At 38.3% G+C, this 16,060-nt stretch overlaps 1 pseudogene; it reads right to left on the bottom strand.

The window, feature by feature from the left end:
* Positions 1-8,134: 8,134 nt before the first annotated feature.
* LOC115522466 lies at positions 8,135-8,261 on the bottom strand (annotated as a pseudogene).
* Between the last annotated feature and the right edge of the window lie 7,799 nt (positions 8,262-16,060).

The raw sequence follows: 16,060 nt of genomic DNA, 5'->3' as shown, positions 1-16,060 counted from the left end.
AAGATCTACTCTCTTAGCACCTTCAAATACACAGTACAGTATTAACTACGGTCACTATGGTATATATTACATCTCAGAACTTATTTATCTTATAACTTTGACCCCCTACACCTGTTTTGCCTTCCCTTCTCCCCACACTTCTGGCAGTCTGTTCTCTGTGTCTATGAATTTGGTTTTTCTGTTGTTGTTGTTTGTTTTTTAGATTCCATATATAAGTGAGATCATGTAGCATTTGTCTTCCTGTGTCTGACTTATTTCACTTAGCATAGTGTCCTCAAGGTCCATCCATATTGTTCCAAGTGGCAGGGTGTCTTTCTTTTTTATGGCTAAATAAGACGTCATTGTATAAACATACCACATTTTTTTTTATATTTTCAGCTATTGATGGACACTTAAATTTATTTCCATGAGTTGTTTATTATAAATAATTATTATGAACATGGGAGGGCAGATATATATTTTAATGTTTATCTATTGAGAGAGAGAGAGAGAGATAGAGAGAGAAGGAGAGACAGAGCACATGCCAGCAGGGATGGGACAAAGAGGTAGTGAGAGAGAATCCCAAGCAGGCTCTACCCTGTCAGCATGCAGCCTGACATGAGGCTCCATCTCATGAAATGTGAGATTTTGACCTGAACCAAAATCAAGAGATGCTTAACTGACTGAGCCACCCAGGCACCCCAGGAGTGCAGATATTTTGGGGGGACTGTGATTTTTGTTTCCTTCAGATATATACCCAGAAATGGGATTTCTGGATCATATAGTAGCTCAACATTTAATTTTTTGAGGAACCTCCATGCTGTTTTCCATAGTGGCAGCACCAATTTTCATTTCACCAACAAGTGAACAGGTGTTTCCTCTTCTGCACATCCTTCCAAGCACTTGTTATTTCCGATGTTTTTGATAATAGCCATTCTAACAGGTGTGAGGTGATATCTCATTGTGTTTGGTTTGTATTTCCCTGATCATTAGTAACGTTGAGCATTTATGTACTCATTGGTCATCTGTATGTCTTCTCTGGAAAAAATGTCTATTCATTTCCTCTGCCCATTTTTTAATTGGATTTTTTGGGGGTTCTTTTGCTATGAGTTGTATGATTCTTTTTTTTTTAAATTTTTTATTTATTTTATTTTTTTTTAACGTTTATTTATTTTTGAGACAGAGAGAGACAAAGCATGAACGGGGGAGGGTCAGAGAGAGGGAGACACAGAATCTGAAACAGGCTCCAGGCTCTGAGCCGTCAGCGCAGAGCCAGACGCGGGGCTCGAACTCATGGACCGCGAGATCATGACCTGAGCCCAAGTCGGCCGCTTAACCGACTGAGCCACCCAGGCGCCCCTGTATGATTCTTTATATGTTGCTTTTTTCATTTTGTCGATGGTCTCCTTTGCTGTGCATGCAGTAAACTTTTTTTTTTAATGTCACTGAGAAAGAAAATTTGTGGCATTAAGCCACTGTGATTTTGGGGATTGCTTGTTACTACAGCATGTTACTAGCCTATTCTGGCTATAGGCTATATCTCGTACACTATACAATGTAGCTGGGCTGGGAAGCTGACAATGGGACCCTGTTTCTGCTGCCGCCACCACCATGAAGCCCATGTGAAGAGGCTGGATGCTGTAAACACATTGTCACATCTTGCTTGTACATGGCTACTGCAGCAGGAACATTTCACTTCATTTTACTTGCACCTGTTATTTTTTTCCCCCATAAGTGCATCTATTTGGCAGACCTTATTTGTACCTAGAATTTGGGTGGCAAGGGAGTCTGAGAAATATAATTTTTAGCTTTCCAAGTTCTTCAAATAGAGTGATAGACTGGAAGTTGAGGCAGCAGATCTAAGTATTTACCCTACAGCCTATAATAAAGTTCCCAAAGGCAGGGATGGTTTGTAATCACCTTTGTATCTCTTGTATCTCACCCAGTATCTGACATTAGTGGGTATTCAATAGTGTTTCTTGAAATGATCTGAATTTATGGGCCAATCCTAAGTGTTTTACCTCTCAGGTAAAACAATAAAGATGCTCTCGACATGAGCTGAGACTACTTGTGTCAGAGATTTGGTAGTTCTTATGGTCCCCTCTACCATGAGAAGAAAGTATTAAAGGTCTTCAACCAAAAGGAGTGGGCAAAAGAAAAAGTAACCATAGCAAATAATTAGAGAATAACTATATAAGTTAAAGTTAGAGTAAGCCACAACTTAAAAACAAAAAACAAAAAAATCAAAACAACAGTGGCTTAAATATGACAGAAGTTTATTTCTCTCTTAATTAAGGTCAGGAGGTAAAGAGTCCAAAACTTGAATGAGATCTCTATGATTACCAGGGACCCAAACTCTGTTTCTCCATCATCCTTAACATGTGCTTTTCATCCTGTGGTCTAAGATGGTTGCTTAAGCTTTAGTGCCATTTGTCCATTCCAGCCAGCAAGAAGCTTGAAGGAACAAAGATATGTTCCTTCCTTCAAGAATACTTCCTGAAAGATGCACACTCCACTTTTGCTTCAATTCTAACGTCCAGTGCAATGTGAACAGAAATAATGGCACCAATTCCAGGCCTGGCTCACAGAAACCTCCTACACATAATCCTCCCTCTCTTCTGGCATCTGCTGGTTGGAATTTGGTGTAAAGGGAAAAATTTGAAGTTACTTGCTGAAGATGATAGAGCCTCCATACGCCCGGGGCCCTAGGTGACTGTGTGGCAAAGGGTTATTCTTTTGTTCCTCCAACCCTGACCAGGAACACTTATACTGAACTGTTATGGGAGCAAGAAACAGATTTTACTGTGACTTTTTGAGGTATGTTTTCCTCAACAGTTAGCATTACCTTAATACAGAAATTGTTACAGAAGTAGAGTGCAAATCTTTTTTTTTTTATATATATGAAATTTATTGACAAATTGGTTTCCATACAACACCCAGTGCTCATCCCAAAAGGTGCCCTCCTCAATACCCATCACCCACCCTCCCCTCCCTCCCACCCCCCATCAACCCTCAGTTTGTTCTCAGTTTTTAACAGTCTCTTATGCTTTGGCTCTCTCCCACTCTAACCTCTTTTTTTTTTTTTTTTTCCTTCCCCTCCCCCATGGGTTCCTGTTAAGTTTCTCAGGATCCACATAAGAGTGAAACCATATGGTATCTGTCTTTCTCTGTATGGCTTATTTCACTTAGCATTACACTCTCCAGTTCCATCCACATTGCTACAAAAGGCCATATTTCATTTTTTCTCATTGCCACATAGTATTCCATTGTGTATATATACCACAATTTCTTTATCCATTCATCAGTTGATGGACATTTAGGCTCTTTCCATAATTTGGCTATTGTTGAGAGTGCTGCTATGAACATTGGGGTACAAGTGCCCCTATGCATCAGTACTCCTGTATCCCTTGGATAAATTCCTAGCAGTGCTATTGCTGGGTCATAGGGTAGGTCTATTTTTAATTTTCTGAGGAACCTCCACACTGCTTTCCAGAGCGGCTGCACCAATTTGCATTCCCACCAACAGTGCAAGAGGGTTCCCGTTTCTCCACATCCTCTCCAGCATCTATAGTCTCCTGATTTGTTCATTTTGGCCAAGGTAGAGTGCAAATCTAAAATTAGGCAGGCAGTAGACAACAAGCAAACTATTATTAGGAGCTTGAAAATGGAAACCCACGGCAAGACATTGGGTAAAAAAAGTTCCGTGCAGTATTTGAGAAGGCTAATAAGGTGACTACAAAGTCCATAGCTTAGAAGAGGTTGGAAAATGAAATGTTAGTAGGTTAAGTTTAATGCTGCATTTAGCAAGATATTAGAAAAATGAGGGGTGCCCGGGTTGCTCAATCGGTTGAGCGTCCAACTCTTAATTTCAGTTTGCGTCATAATCCCAGGGTTGTAGGATTGAGGCCTGTGTTGGGTTCTGTGCTGAGTGTGGAGCCTGTTTGAGATTCTCTCTCACTCTTTCCCTCTGCCCCTCTCCCCCGCTCACACACTCTCTCTCTCTTTCTCTAGAATAAAAAAGATAGAAAAAATAGAAAAATGAGATGAGCTCATGCAATAATAATGAGCTCAAGCAGGTTTGCAAGCATAAATGAAAAGGAATATAGAAAGTACAGAAATTTGGAGCCTCAAGGGATTGGAAAAACTGCTCTGTACTTTAAAGAATAGGAAATAGGATTGAAAAAGCTTTTGAGCAACAAAGGTCCATTAAAATTCAGCCCTGCAGCAAAGATTAGATTTAGGGTGTGGCCTTCATATTTAAATCTGATAGCCCTTTGGGAAGAAGAGAAGCATAGGGGTGAAAAAGCAAAGAAATAAATTAGGTTGAGAATTATTTCTAGGAAAGAACTTTAGTGTTACTGGCAAATGGAACTGACTGGATGCAAATAGATCAGAAGTCTTTCAGTTTTTGAGGGAATATATTGCTAAAGAAACCATTTGCCTATATTAAAAGCTGTACTTTTTACAAGGAATTCACGTTTCTCCACACCTCTTTCACATGCGGGCTTAGAGGAAAAGCTTTCAGAGGGTAGAGCCAATGACCACAGAGAACAATAAACAAGAGGGGTCATTGCAGAATGTAGAAGCAAGGAACCTCTCTCACTTCAGGGTCATCATGATGCCTCCATGCAGAATTTCATCTTTGCAGTGGGTCAGTCTTTCCCTTTCTCCTCTTTCCCACCTGGAAGTATTTGCTGCAATACATTTGCTTCATAATTATATATTGGATGTGATTGGGGAAGATACCTTATTAGATTATATAGGTCACAACGAGCTTCTCACCCTTGGCACTATTTACACATTGAACCAGACAGTTTTGTATTGTGTGGGGCTGTCCTGTGCATTATACAATGTTTGGCAGCATCCCTGGCCTCTACTCCCTAGATGACCCTCCTTCCTAGTTGTGACAGTAAAAAATGTCTCCACACCTCCCGCATGCGATTCTTTTACTCTTTCCCCATCTAATGTCTGCATGTTGATGCCAAGCTGGCCTTGGAAGCCAGGTGCTAAAGATGAGAAAGCCTCCATCAGCCTAGGTCTTTCTCATTTTTTAATTTTTTTAAGATTTTATATTTTTAAGTAATGTCTACACCCAATGTGGGGCTCAAACTCACAACCCCAAGATCAAGAGTCAAACACTCTACTGACTGAGCCAGCCAGGCTCCCCAGCCCAGGTCTTTCTATCAGCAACTTATAGCAGAGCCCCTCACTCACTCTCCCAAACCCTTGACCAGAATACTGGTTTGTGAGGTGACTGAGAAATTAGCATTTAATTTTGTGTGTGATTTTTATTTTTTTATGAAATTATTTTTAAGTTTATTTATTTATTTTGAGAGAGAGAGACAGAGAGAGACAGGGAGAGAATCCCAAGCAGGCTCCACACTGTTAATGCAGAACCCAATGCAAGGCTTGATCTCACAAACCACTGTGAGATTGTGACCTGAGCCAAAGCAAGAGTCAGACGCTCGACTGAGCCACCCAGGTGCCCCCCGATTTTATGTTGAATGTAATTTAGGAAACCTTATAATTACAATAATTTAAATTAACATTGGGAGTCCATAACATATTTTTCCCCTGTACATTGTTCATTTCATGGGAAATACTGCTATATTGAGTTTGGAAAAAGCATATATTCTAAAAGTGTTAATTCAAATACTTGCCTTAATTTTCCATTGCCTGAAACCAAACTAGAGTTATTCAGGAATGATTGTAGGAGAATGAAATAGAAGTTTGAATAAAACATTCCTAGCCAAGCAAAAGCTTTTTAATTTCACATCAAAGGAAACATGGCAGTAAAAACACTCCTTCTTTCTTGGGTCCTGTGGTTAAATAGGGATATTACTAATACCTAAATACTGATATTTAGGTGTCTTAAATATCAGTTTGCCTGATAGAAGAATAAAAGCTTTCAAAGAAAGAACTAGGTTACTTTCTGAGGTGTCTCCAGTAATTTGAAAACTTGATTTCTTTCATCACTAATTCTTTTTACCTTTTTTCAAATTTCTGTGGAAAGATGGCAAATTGCCTTTGCGGCTCTTAAAAAAACAAACACTGGATTGTACACTTTTCTATCAGAAACCACCATGTTTAGTTAACAACTCTTTCCAGTCAGGGAATAATTACAGTGGATTACAGTGGGTTCTTTAGCTGTTCAAGTGTGATAACCTAAGAAACCTAAGAAACCCTAGGCTGAAACCTTTTCTGGGATCCTTAAACCCTGATTTGGTCCTTTCTTCTCTTGCCTCCTTCATGGTCTAATATTAAGGTAGCTATGGGAATGATCACTTCTTCATTTCTTTATAATTATTCATATCAGGCAGAACTAGATTTCTCTTTCTAGAGAATAGTAAATAATAAATTCATAAGCAAATATATTATGGAAATCATAGAAAATATGGCTATTTCTCTAAAAGTATTTTAGAAATTACAGATGCTCTCCAAAAAAAAAAAAAATGAGAAAATCTTTTAAGAATTCACACCAGGGGTGCCTGGGTGGCTCAGTCAGGTGAGTGTTTGAGTTTGGCTCAGGTCATGATCTCAGTGTTTGTGAGTTGGAGCCCCACGTCAGGCTCTGTGCTGACAGCTCGGAGCCTGGAGCCTGCTTCACATTCTGTGTCTCTCTCTCTCTCTGCTCCTCCCCTGTTCACATGCTGTCTCTCTCTCAAAAATAAATAAAGATTCAAAAAATTAAAAAAAAAAAAAAAGAATTCACACCAAATCAATCTTCAGTCCCAAATCTGAATAAACCTGATTAAGTTGTTGACTTTGATCCAAATATTCTTTTTTCAATTAGTAAACCAAAGAGGAATCTTTAAAGAAAGCAAACTAAAAAAGCAACCATTAAACCAGAACCTATTCTATGCATTTTCTAATTAAATTGGCAGAAGGCCAGAATACTATTTTGTTTAGCTAGGCAGCTGGAAGGCATTTTTAAAAATAGCATTATTTTCTACTTTTACACCAGAAGTACAGAACTTCTAGGTACATTTTTTATCTGTCATATATTTCCTGTTTCTAAAATATGTACATTGATCAATTACAATACAAAAATAAAATATCCTCTATGGCAATCCTAAGACAAATACCATGCCTCTCATAATATCACCAGCTCTAAGTTATGGCTACATACAATTGGAGCTCTGAAATGAGTTATGTTAAATTAGTTATGATTTAACAATGACGGACATTGATTTAGAAGTTCCAAGTTTTTTTTTTGTTTTTTTTGTTTTTTTTTTTTCAACGTTTATTTATTTTTGGGACAGAGAGAGACAGAGCATGAACGGGGGAGGGGCAGAGAGAGAGGGAGACACAGAATCGGAAGCAGGCTCCAGGCTCTGGGCCATCATCAGCCCAGAGCCCGACGCGGGGCTCGAACTCACGGACCGCGAGATCGTGACCTGGCTGAAGTCGGACGCTTAACCGACTGTGCCATCCAGGCACCCCAGAAGTTCCAAGTTTTAATCCTAGTTCTGCTTTTGAGGTTTGATTTGGAGCAAGCGACACTTTCCCTGAGCTCATTTTGTTCTGCAAAATGAGGGAAATAGTCTAGACCAGCACTGTCCAATAGAACTTTCTACACTGATGGAAATAGTCTCTACTCTGTTCAGTATGGTAGATGTTAGCCGCATGTGGTTATCAAACACATCAGATGTGGCTGGTGTGACTAAAGAATTAAATTTTAAATTATATTTAATTCTAATTAACTTAAATAGGCACATGTGGTTAATGGCTACCATGTTGCACAGCAGTGTTCTAGTCTCACTCTCACTCAGAAAACGTTTGAGTGCCTTTACTTTGCCAAGCATCAGGCTTCCCTGGGGGTCATCATAGTATCTTTGCATTCAAGGAGTTAACATGGGGAAAAGTGAAATAAATACTTGCTAATACATGTGCCTCAGTAAACATATGCAAAAAACATAGAAAAGAAAGCAATTACCAGAAGGCAAATCATCTCTAACATCCTCTCCAGTTCTAAAATTATATAAATGAAACTCAAGAAATATTTACTGAGCACCTATTTTCTGTCCAGCTCACTCTTGGCTTGATTTCTGAGTACAGCATTATCACTCACAGATAGTAGCTAATGAATACTATCAAAACTCTTATTTTGTAGATTAATTCACTCAATATTTAGTATTTCTTTATGTACCAAGCACTTTGCTAGACATCTGTGAAAAAAATGAATTCAATGATGTTTCAAAGGTGATCTCAAATCACCTCTCAGATCATAGTTTGAATTGATAGTGTTTCACTTGATCTTAGCCAAAAGGCCAAGAAGCAATGAATTGATAGTGTTTCAAATGTTATTTCAACTAGAGATAGGTCAGCAGCATTGACTAGTGTTAATAACAAAAAAGGTGGAAATGAAAGGATTAGGCATGTTTGTCTATTAAAAAGTACTCATAAGTTTTGCAGTAGAATATAGCAAAATAAATAATTTGAGGACATATTCCTTAGAAAAGAGTATTTTACTTTGTTATATAAATATAAGTACTCATTCCTTATCGTAATGTTCTTTCTTCTTTTTTACTGCTGTCTAGCTATATTATCAAGTCCAGTATTTTTATTTTTATTTTTTTAAGTTTTATTTAATTTTGAGAGAGAGAGAGAAATCGTGAGTGGGGTAGGAGCAGAGAGAGAGGGGGACAGAGGATCTGAAGTGGGCTCTTTTGATGACAACAGAGAGCCTAATGCAGGGCTCGAACTCATGAACAATGAGGTCATGATCTGAGCCGAAGTTGGATGCCTAACTGACTGGGCCACCCAGGTGCCCTAAGTCCAATATTTTTTTATGCATTAGATTATGTCTTCTTTGATATAAAATGTTTACTTGCCTTAAATCCCTATTATTTTGTATTCAATTAAATAATACAAAAGCATGTAAGAGTTGAAACTTCTAGAAAAGTTGAGGATAGGGGGAAAAAAACAGAAGAAAGTTGAGAAAGACGTATTTACATAACTACCAGAATACTTCAGGGGAGGAAGCAATTACTTCCAGATGAGACATTAAGAGAAGGTTTTGTGGAGGATGTGGCATTGAGCTAGACCTTGAGCCTTGAAGGAAGCGTAGGTTCTGCCAATGTAGAGAAGGAAGGAAAGGTCACTTCCGTCTTGAGCCAGGGCAGAGAGGCAGGAAAGCATGAAGTTAGGGAGGAAAAGAGTCTGAGTTGAAACAAAGGAAAAAATAGCTATGAAAAGAAGTAGAGGAAAACCAGGTTTGGAAACATAGATTGTGGCCAGAACCTGGTTTTAAATGGTAGGCTGGGTAGTCTCGACCTTATTTTGTAGATTGTGAGGCATTTGAGCAAGGGAATGAAAAATCAGAGATGTTCATTAGGAACATTGCTCTGACAGTATTTAAGATAAGTTAGTCTAGGGAGAGGCTAATGCAGGGGCCAGTCAGAAGGCTAGTTATTATAAGAGTGCAGAAATAGGCTCTGAATTGGGATACTAGCAGGAGAATTAGAGACAGAGGACGCATGAGAGGTTACTGTAAAAGTAGTATCCATAGGTCCTGGCAACCTATTGCATATATAGGAATAAGGGGAACAAGTAAAAAAAAAAAATGACTTCAATATTATGAGTCTCCATGACGAAAAGGGTGGTGGTACTTCAAGCTAATTTAAGGAATGCAGGAGGAGAAATGGATTAAGGTTGATATGCAAAATACGCTCTTGTAAGGAAGAAATATGTTCATATTCTATGCTGGAAATATATATATTCAATTGAAGATTGAACTGGTATCAGTGATGAAAGTATGAAATGCATTGGGGGACATCTTAAATTTTGCACTGTGATAATGAGTGTCCATGTTACTTGTACTCAGTGTTGTCCCCTTCATTACTTAAGTATATTTATGTTCTCAGACTGATAAATTGGAGAACCGCCTCTTGTAACCTTAGCCTGACCTTCTTGGTTAGCCAAGTGTCTGAGGTATATAGATTTTTTTTTAACTGCATTCAAAATCTTTAACCAAGGAGATTCTTAAAATAGCACAGATCTTTATCTTTAACAACAGCAACAACAACAGAAGTGCCCATCCATGGATGGACTTGATTTAAGCTTTTAGCTTACATGGTCTTTGAACACTTAAACTCGAGCTTTCTAGATTAAATCTGGTGTGGTTAATGTAGTTCAAATAAACAGCCTAGAGACAGGTTACTGTCGTTATCATGACTAACGCAATCAAATATAATTTCCCAGTTGGAAAGCATAATTTTCATTTGTATGATCTGAGAGAGAATATTCAGGTTTCTGTAGAATTGGTCAAGATAAAAAAATATTTTTTAAGGGTTTAGTGATTATTTTACTAGAGTACTTTCTAACTAGGTAGATAGGGATGAATCTGTTAAAGTGAGCCCATTTATAACACAAAACGTTCTGAGTAGGACCTTACTTAGAAAATCTGTGGTTTTTAATTTTCAATATGAAAAGAATAACAGTAGGAATGTACAATAAAGCTACTATTTATTCTGATACCTTTAATGCCATATTTAACTTTACTCATTTTAAGTTCTCCTTTGACTCTTAAGAGCTATCTTTATAAAATGCTATTGTTGTTGTTGTTGTTTGAGGGAGAGGAGGGCCAAGACTTAAGGTATGTTGAGATACCCTGTATCATTTCCTCTCTTTGGCATGCTTCAGAATCCCAGCTAAGAAAAGATGGGTGGTTGCTTTGTGAGAACAAGATCGCCACATGCTTGGCAGGTCAGTTTGGCCAAAGGAGGCTGTAGCCTAATCTCATCCTGATGGTTTTACTATGAAGCAAGAAAAAAAACAAAATAATAATGTGGATGATAAAAAACACTAAAAGAAAAAAATTTTTTCCAGTGACATGTAGGAAAGAAAACTGAGATAAATTCATAAACTAATTTAAAAGCAAGTTTTATTGAAATTATCCAGTGGTTTGTCAATTTTTGGCTTTATTTTCAGTGTAGGCTTGATTGCTTAGCACGTATTTTAGTTAATCAAATATATTCATTTATGGAAATATTTTCTGGGGCCTTGTACTAGTGTGATAAACCTGAGCTAGAACAAGGGTGATGTTGCTGTCTCCCAGATAGAAGTTGTTAGTAAAAGGAGGATACAATGGTTATGTGGTACAAAAGGGATAATAGCACAGGGAAAGGGTTCCCATCTGTCTTTGTTGATTAGAGTGACATTTGGTATTGAAGGATACAGATGTGCTTTGACTTAACACTGTAGACGTGTTCCTGAAAAGTTGTGTCTAAACTGATTCTTTTGTTGTTGTTAATCAAATCTGAACGTCTATGCCTTATTTCCGGAATTCCTTTATTTTTTTTTCTGATTGATCTTTAATTGGCAGAGGTTTCTAAGACTTTAATTCTAAATTTCTCTGCTATTTCTTACCTCTCATTTAGTTAAGCCCTGCTTTGTCAATCTGAACACATGTTTATTGGTTATTACTTTTATTTTTATTTTTTATTTTTTAAAGTTTATTTATTTGTTTTGAGAGAAAGAGAGAAAGAGAGAGAGAGAGAGAGCAAGTGGGAAAGGGGTAGAGAGAGGGAAAGATGGAATCTCAAGCAGGCTCCACACTGTCAGTGCAGAGCCGAATGTGGGGCTCGAACTCACGAACCCTGAGATCATGACCTGAGCCGAGATCAAGAGTCCGAAGCTTAGGCTGAGCCACCCAGGTGCCCCTATTGGTTATGATTTTTAAATTCCTTTGTAAGTGAAAAATGTCTGTTTCTTCTACCATATTAATTTAAACTTTGCAAATCTGTATTTCTGTTATTCCATATATTTGCTGGTATTATTATTCCATAATAACAGGAATAATATCAGCGTTCATTGAGCACTTACTATGTTGTAGGCATTGTTTTAGTCGAAGCACCTTCATGTATTCATTTGTTCAAATCTCACCATTCAGTGAGGTAGATATTATTCTTTCCTTTTACAGGTAAAGGAACTGAAGCATATAGAGATTAAGTCACTCTCTCAAGGTTACACAATCAGTGTAGAACCCCCCTATATCTGGGTTTCCTAAATAAGGTCCACAACTGTAATTGAGTCAAATTTAGAAGGCTTTATATCTGGGAGTGGTCTTTTTCTGCCTCTATTCCAGTAGCTAGAACTTAGTTATATGGCTGCACTAACTGCAAGGGAGGCTGGGAAATGTAGTCCAATTGTGTACCTAGGAGGAAAATGGAAATGCTTTGGTAAATAGTTAAGCAGTTTCTGCCATATGACTACAAACTAGTAAACATAAGATTACATAACTTGTGATAAATTCTGTAAAATAAAATAGCATGTATGAATGAGAATAATGGAGTGGAGGTGGGGAGCTATTTCAGGAAATTTCTTTGTAATAATAAGATAATATTTAAATTGAGACCTGAGAAATGAGAAGAAAAAGAGTGGTACAAGAAAGAACATTCTAGGCATGTATGAAGGCTCTGAGGTCAGAAGGAGCTTAGATAACCTAAGGAGTTGCAAGACCAGCATGGCTGAGCCCAGGAAAGAGTGGCACGAGACAAAGCTGGAGATGTAGGCAAGGGCCACATCATGCAGCACTCCATAGAACATATTAAAGAGTTTCCATTTGGGGCGCCTGTGTGGCCTGTTGGGTTGAGCGTCCAACCTTGTCTCAGTTTGTGATCTTACAGTTCATGGGTTTGAGCCCTGTGTTGGGCTCTGTGCTGGTGGTGCAGAGCCTGCTTAGGATTCTCTCTCTCTCTCCCTCTCTCTCTCTCTCTCTCTCTCTCTCTCTGCTTCTCCCCTACTTGCTTTCTCTCTCTCTCAGAATAAATAAACTTTAAAAAAATAAAGAGTTTGCATTAAATCCTAATAGCAGTGGAAAGACATCATATTTTAGTATTTCTAACAGGATGTTAAAATGGGATTCTTTCTGACTCACTGACTCAGCTGACTCTTTCAATTACCCCCACATTCCCAAGTGAAGTGTTAGAGTCAGATCATTAATGGCAGAATTACAGAGAGGGTGCTAAAAGCCAGTTCTGTGGATCCTTACTCCCCTGCCTATCTTAAGGCTATAAAAGGGCTAAAACTGAAGGAGCTGAGAAACTAGTCAAGATTTAGAAGCTTCCCTTGGAAAAAATTTTCAGTGCATTGTGAATCTTCCCTATACCCATGGGGACTGGTGGTACGGGTTTTTTTACTTCACCTCAGGCCTGGTGAGGAAGGTTTAAGGTGACAAGGTGGAGAGTTTGACTTGTATCCCCTGGATTCCATGGAACACAGAAATACGTGGAAAATAGTTTACTGGCATGAGACCAAAGAAATGCCTTTGGGAAGTAACTGTGATCCCTCCATTAGCATCTTAAAGGTATGAAATCCTTGGTAGGACTATGTACCTGGGTTGCTGAAAATGGGATCATGCCAAGAGGCCTTCTGCCTAAACCAGACAACCTTATCAGAAAGAGGCTGCAGATACACCATCAGAGGCTGAAGGTGAGGCTGGGGCTTGGGTTCCTGCATGAGTGTTTGGTTCAGGTAGAGATTTTGCCTACTTCAAGGAAGCTCTAGACAAGAGAACTCACAGCAGAATATCCAAGGTGCTCATAAAACCAACCCTGAGAACAGGAGTCAATTTTAAATACCTGCCACGGCCAGAGTATACCAGTGATAGATTACATTTGTGCCTGTCAAACAAGACCCAGCCCTTACTGCTCTTCCTGCTCTGGCCCCTCCACCCTTGATTGGCCAAAGGCCAGCTGAGAGAATGAAAATTTGTTGATCCTCACTGCAAAGGCTCTAGCATTAACTAGCAGTAGGAAGCATTAACTGCAATAAAGTTCAGAATTTTGACCAACACGCTGTACTGGGCATTTTTATTATTGAACTGGAACTACTTTGTGATTAACGGGAAGAATTTTGATTAACTGAGAGTACCAAAAAAGTCAAGGGACTTTTTGGCATTAGGAAAGAGCCTTTCTGCAGAGCTGATTTTATCAGGCTTTGGGGGAAAAAAGAATAAATCTGTTTTCTGTTCTCACCTTAAGAGAGTTTCTGGGTCTGGGTGAAGGATACTTGCTTTAAAGAATCACATTGGCTGCTGAGTGGATATCAGATCAGAGGATGATGGGTGTGAATGCAGAGGGAGCGTAAGGAGGTGATTGCTGGCTTCTCCACCTCCTTAGTTGTGTGACTTTGAACAAGTCACCGAACTCCTCTGTGCATCAGTTTCCTTGTCTTAGTGCAGAAATGTACTAAAAAACCTTAACAGGGTTGTTGAGAGGAATAAATGAGCTAACATGTAAAGTACTTAAAGCAGTGCCTGACCCAAAGTAAATATTATGAAGTATTTGTTGCTGTTTTTACTTTAAATATTATTATTGTAGCAGCCCAAATGAAAGACAGTGGTGACTTGGAATATCTATAACTAGAGAGCATGAAAAAGTTCAGGCTGTATTTTAAAATTATAGACAATAGGAGTTTGTAGGGGATGATCAGATATGAGGAGAATAAGGTAGAGGGAGAGGGCAAGAATGGCTCCCAGATTTCTAGCTTGGACATCTGGGTGGAATTGAGATTATTGAGATTTAGGAAGACAGGGATTGTGTTCAGGCTTAATAAAGATTCATGGGTGCTGATGCTTTTAAAGTATTCATTTTAATAGCATTGAAAGATTTGGGCACCACAGGAATAGTTTTTCTGAAATTGAAAGTGCTCTAAAACAAAATCACCTTCTGACCCTTTGCCCTCATCATTTTAAAAAATGAGGGCATGGTGAGTAGGTGATTGTGTGATAACACAGTTTTTCTTTCAAGAACCAAGAATGACCTCAACGGGTAATCAATCTTTGTAAAATAAACGTCAGAAAAAAATGGCATAATATTAACAATTCTAAAACTAACATTGTTATCTTTGGTGTCCTCCAAAATTTAGTTGTCCTTTGTTTAATACACTCAATAAACTACAAAATAAACTTATCCAGTGGGGGCTTCAATATAGCATTCAGATCTTTTTTTTTTTTTTTCAAAAGCACACACACATAAATGCACAGATAAAATTTTAGCACTTATTAGTTTAAATGCCTTTAATGTTGTGTCACCTTATCTTTGTTTTAGTTAAGTTGATCTTTGTAAATAAAGTAATGGCTTTCCCATACTATAGATATGCTGTGGAGATAAAGGAAACTTTTGTTCTTTGGTATTAACTGGTACTGTGTTCTTCTCCACCCTTTGGTCGTGCAGTCAGTGTTGAGAACCAGAATTTTTCTTCTGCTTGAAGTCTTGCTGATAGCTGTCTTTATCAACCCCTTCAGACTTGCTAGGGATTAGAAGAACATTGGTATAAGATGCTAGGGCTGACCAATGAATAAGTGGCTAAGGGCTTTTAGTCTGAGCCCTCGCATTTTGTAGAACCCTGTGTAGATATGCATAGCCTCTCATTATCAGAACTTCCCTCCCAGTTCTTAACACTATTGCAGAAGAAGATGCTCTGTCCTTCAGGACTCTATAAGAGTCAGAAGAAGCAGGTTGTTCCCTAAGCCTTTGGTGTCTAAGGTTATACTATCTGCCAGGGCTGGGGCCTCATCTGGGTTTAATGATTATGGTATTCCTGTTATAACAAACATTCCTATGGGTAAAAGTACTAAATCTCCTGTTTAGTGACAGATGTTTAGTTTGGCATTTTACTTTTGCTTTTGGCAAATTCATAAAGAGGTAAAGCTGACTCACATGATCTAGAAAGGAGAAAATAAAGTCAAATGTTAAAATACTAGACTAATTCTCTAGCAGGTGGATATGAGGGGAGTCCTTTGCTTTCAAATAGAGACTATTTTAGATAATAAAGGAACATTTTGAAATCCATACCAGGAATATACCAGGAAGTTAAAGTAAAACCAAATGTTAATGTTATTTCATCTCATTTTATTTTTTATAGTCATGGTGATCAACTGGAAACACCTGCTTTGAAAATTCCCAACATTGGCATGATATTGGTCTTGATGATATGGTGCTTTGGGAACCTATGGGATATTTGTTTCTGTGCTAGAGTAAAACTAGATCTGTTTATGCTTTTTATTCTTTCAAATTTATTTTCCTTCGGGGAGCCTGGGTGGCTCAGTCGGTTAAGCTTCTGATTTCAGCTCAAG

Source organism: Lynx canadensis, chromosome C1, assembly GCF_007474595.2.
Source record: "Lynx canadensis isolate LIC74 chromosome C1, mLynCan4.pri.v2, whole genome shotgun sequence".
Classification (NCBI taxonomy): Eukaryota; Metazoa; Chordata; class Mammalia; order Carnivora; family Felidae; genus Lynx; species Lynx canadensis.
The sequence above is the reverse complement of the archived record's forward strand: the minus strand, read 5'-3'. Positions and strand labels throughout refer to the sequence as shown.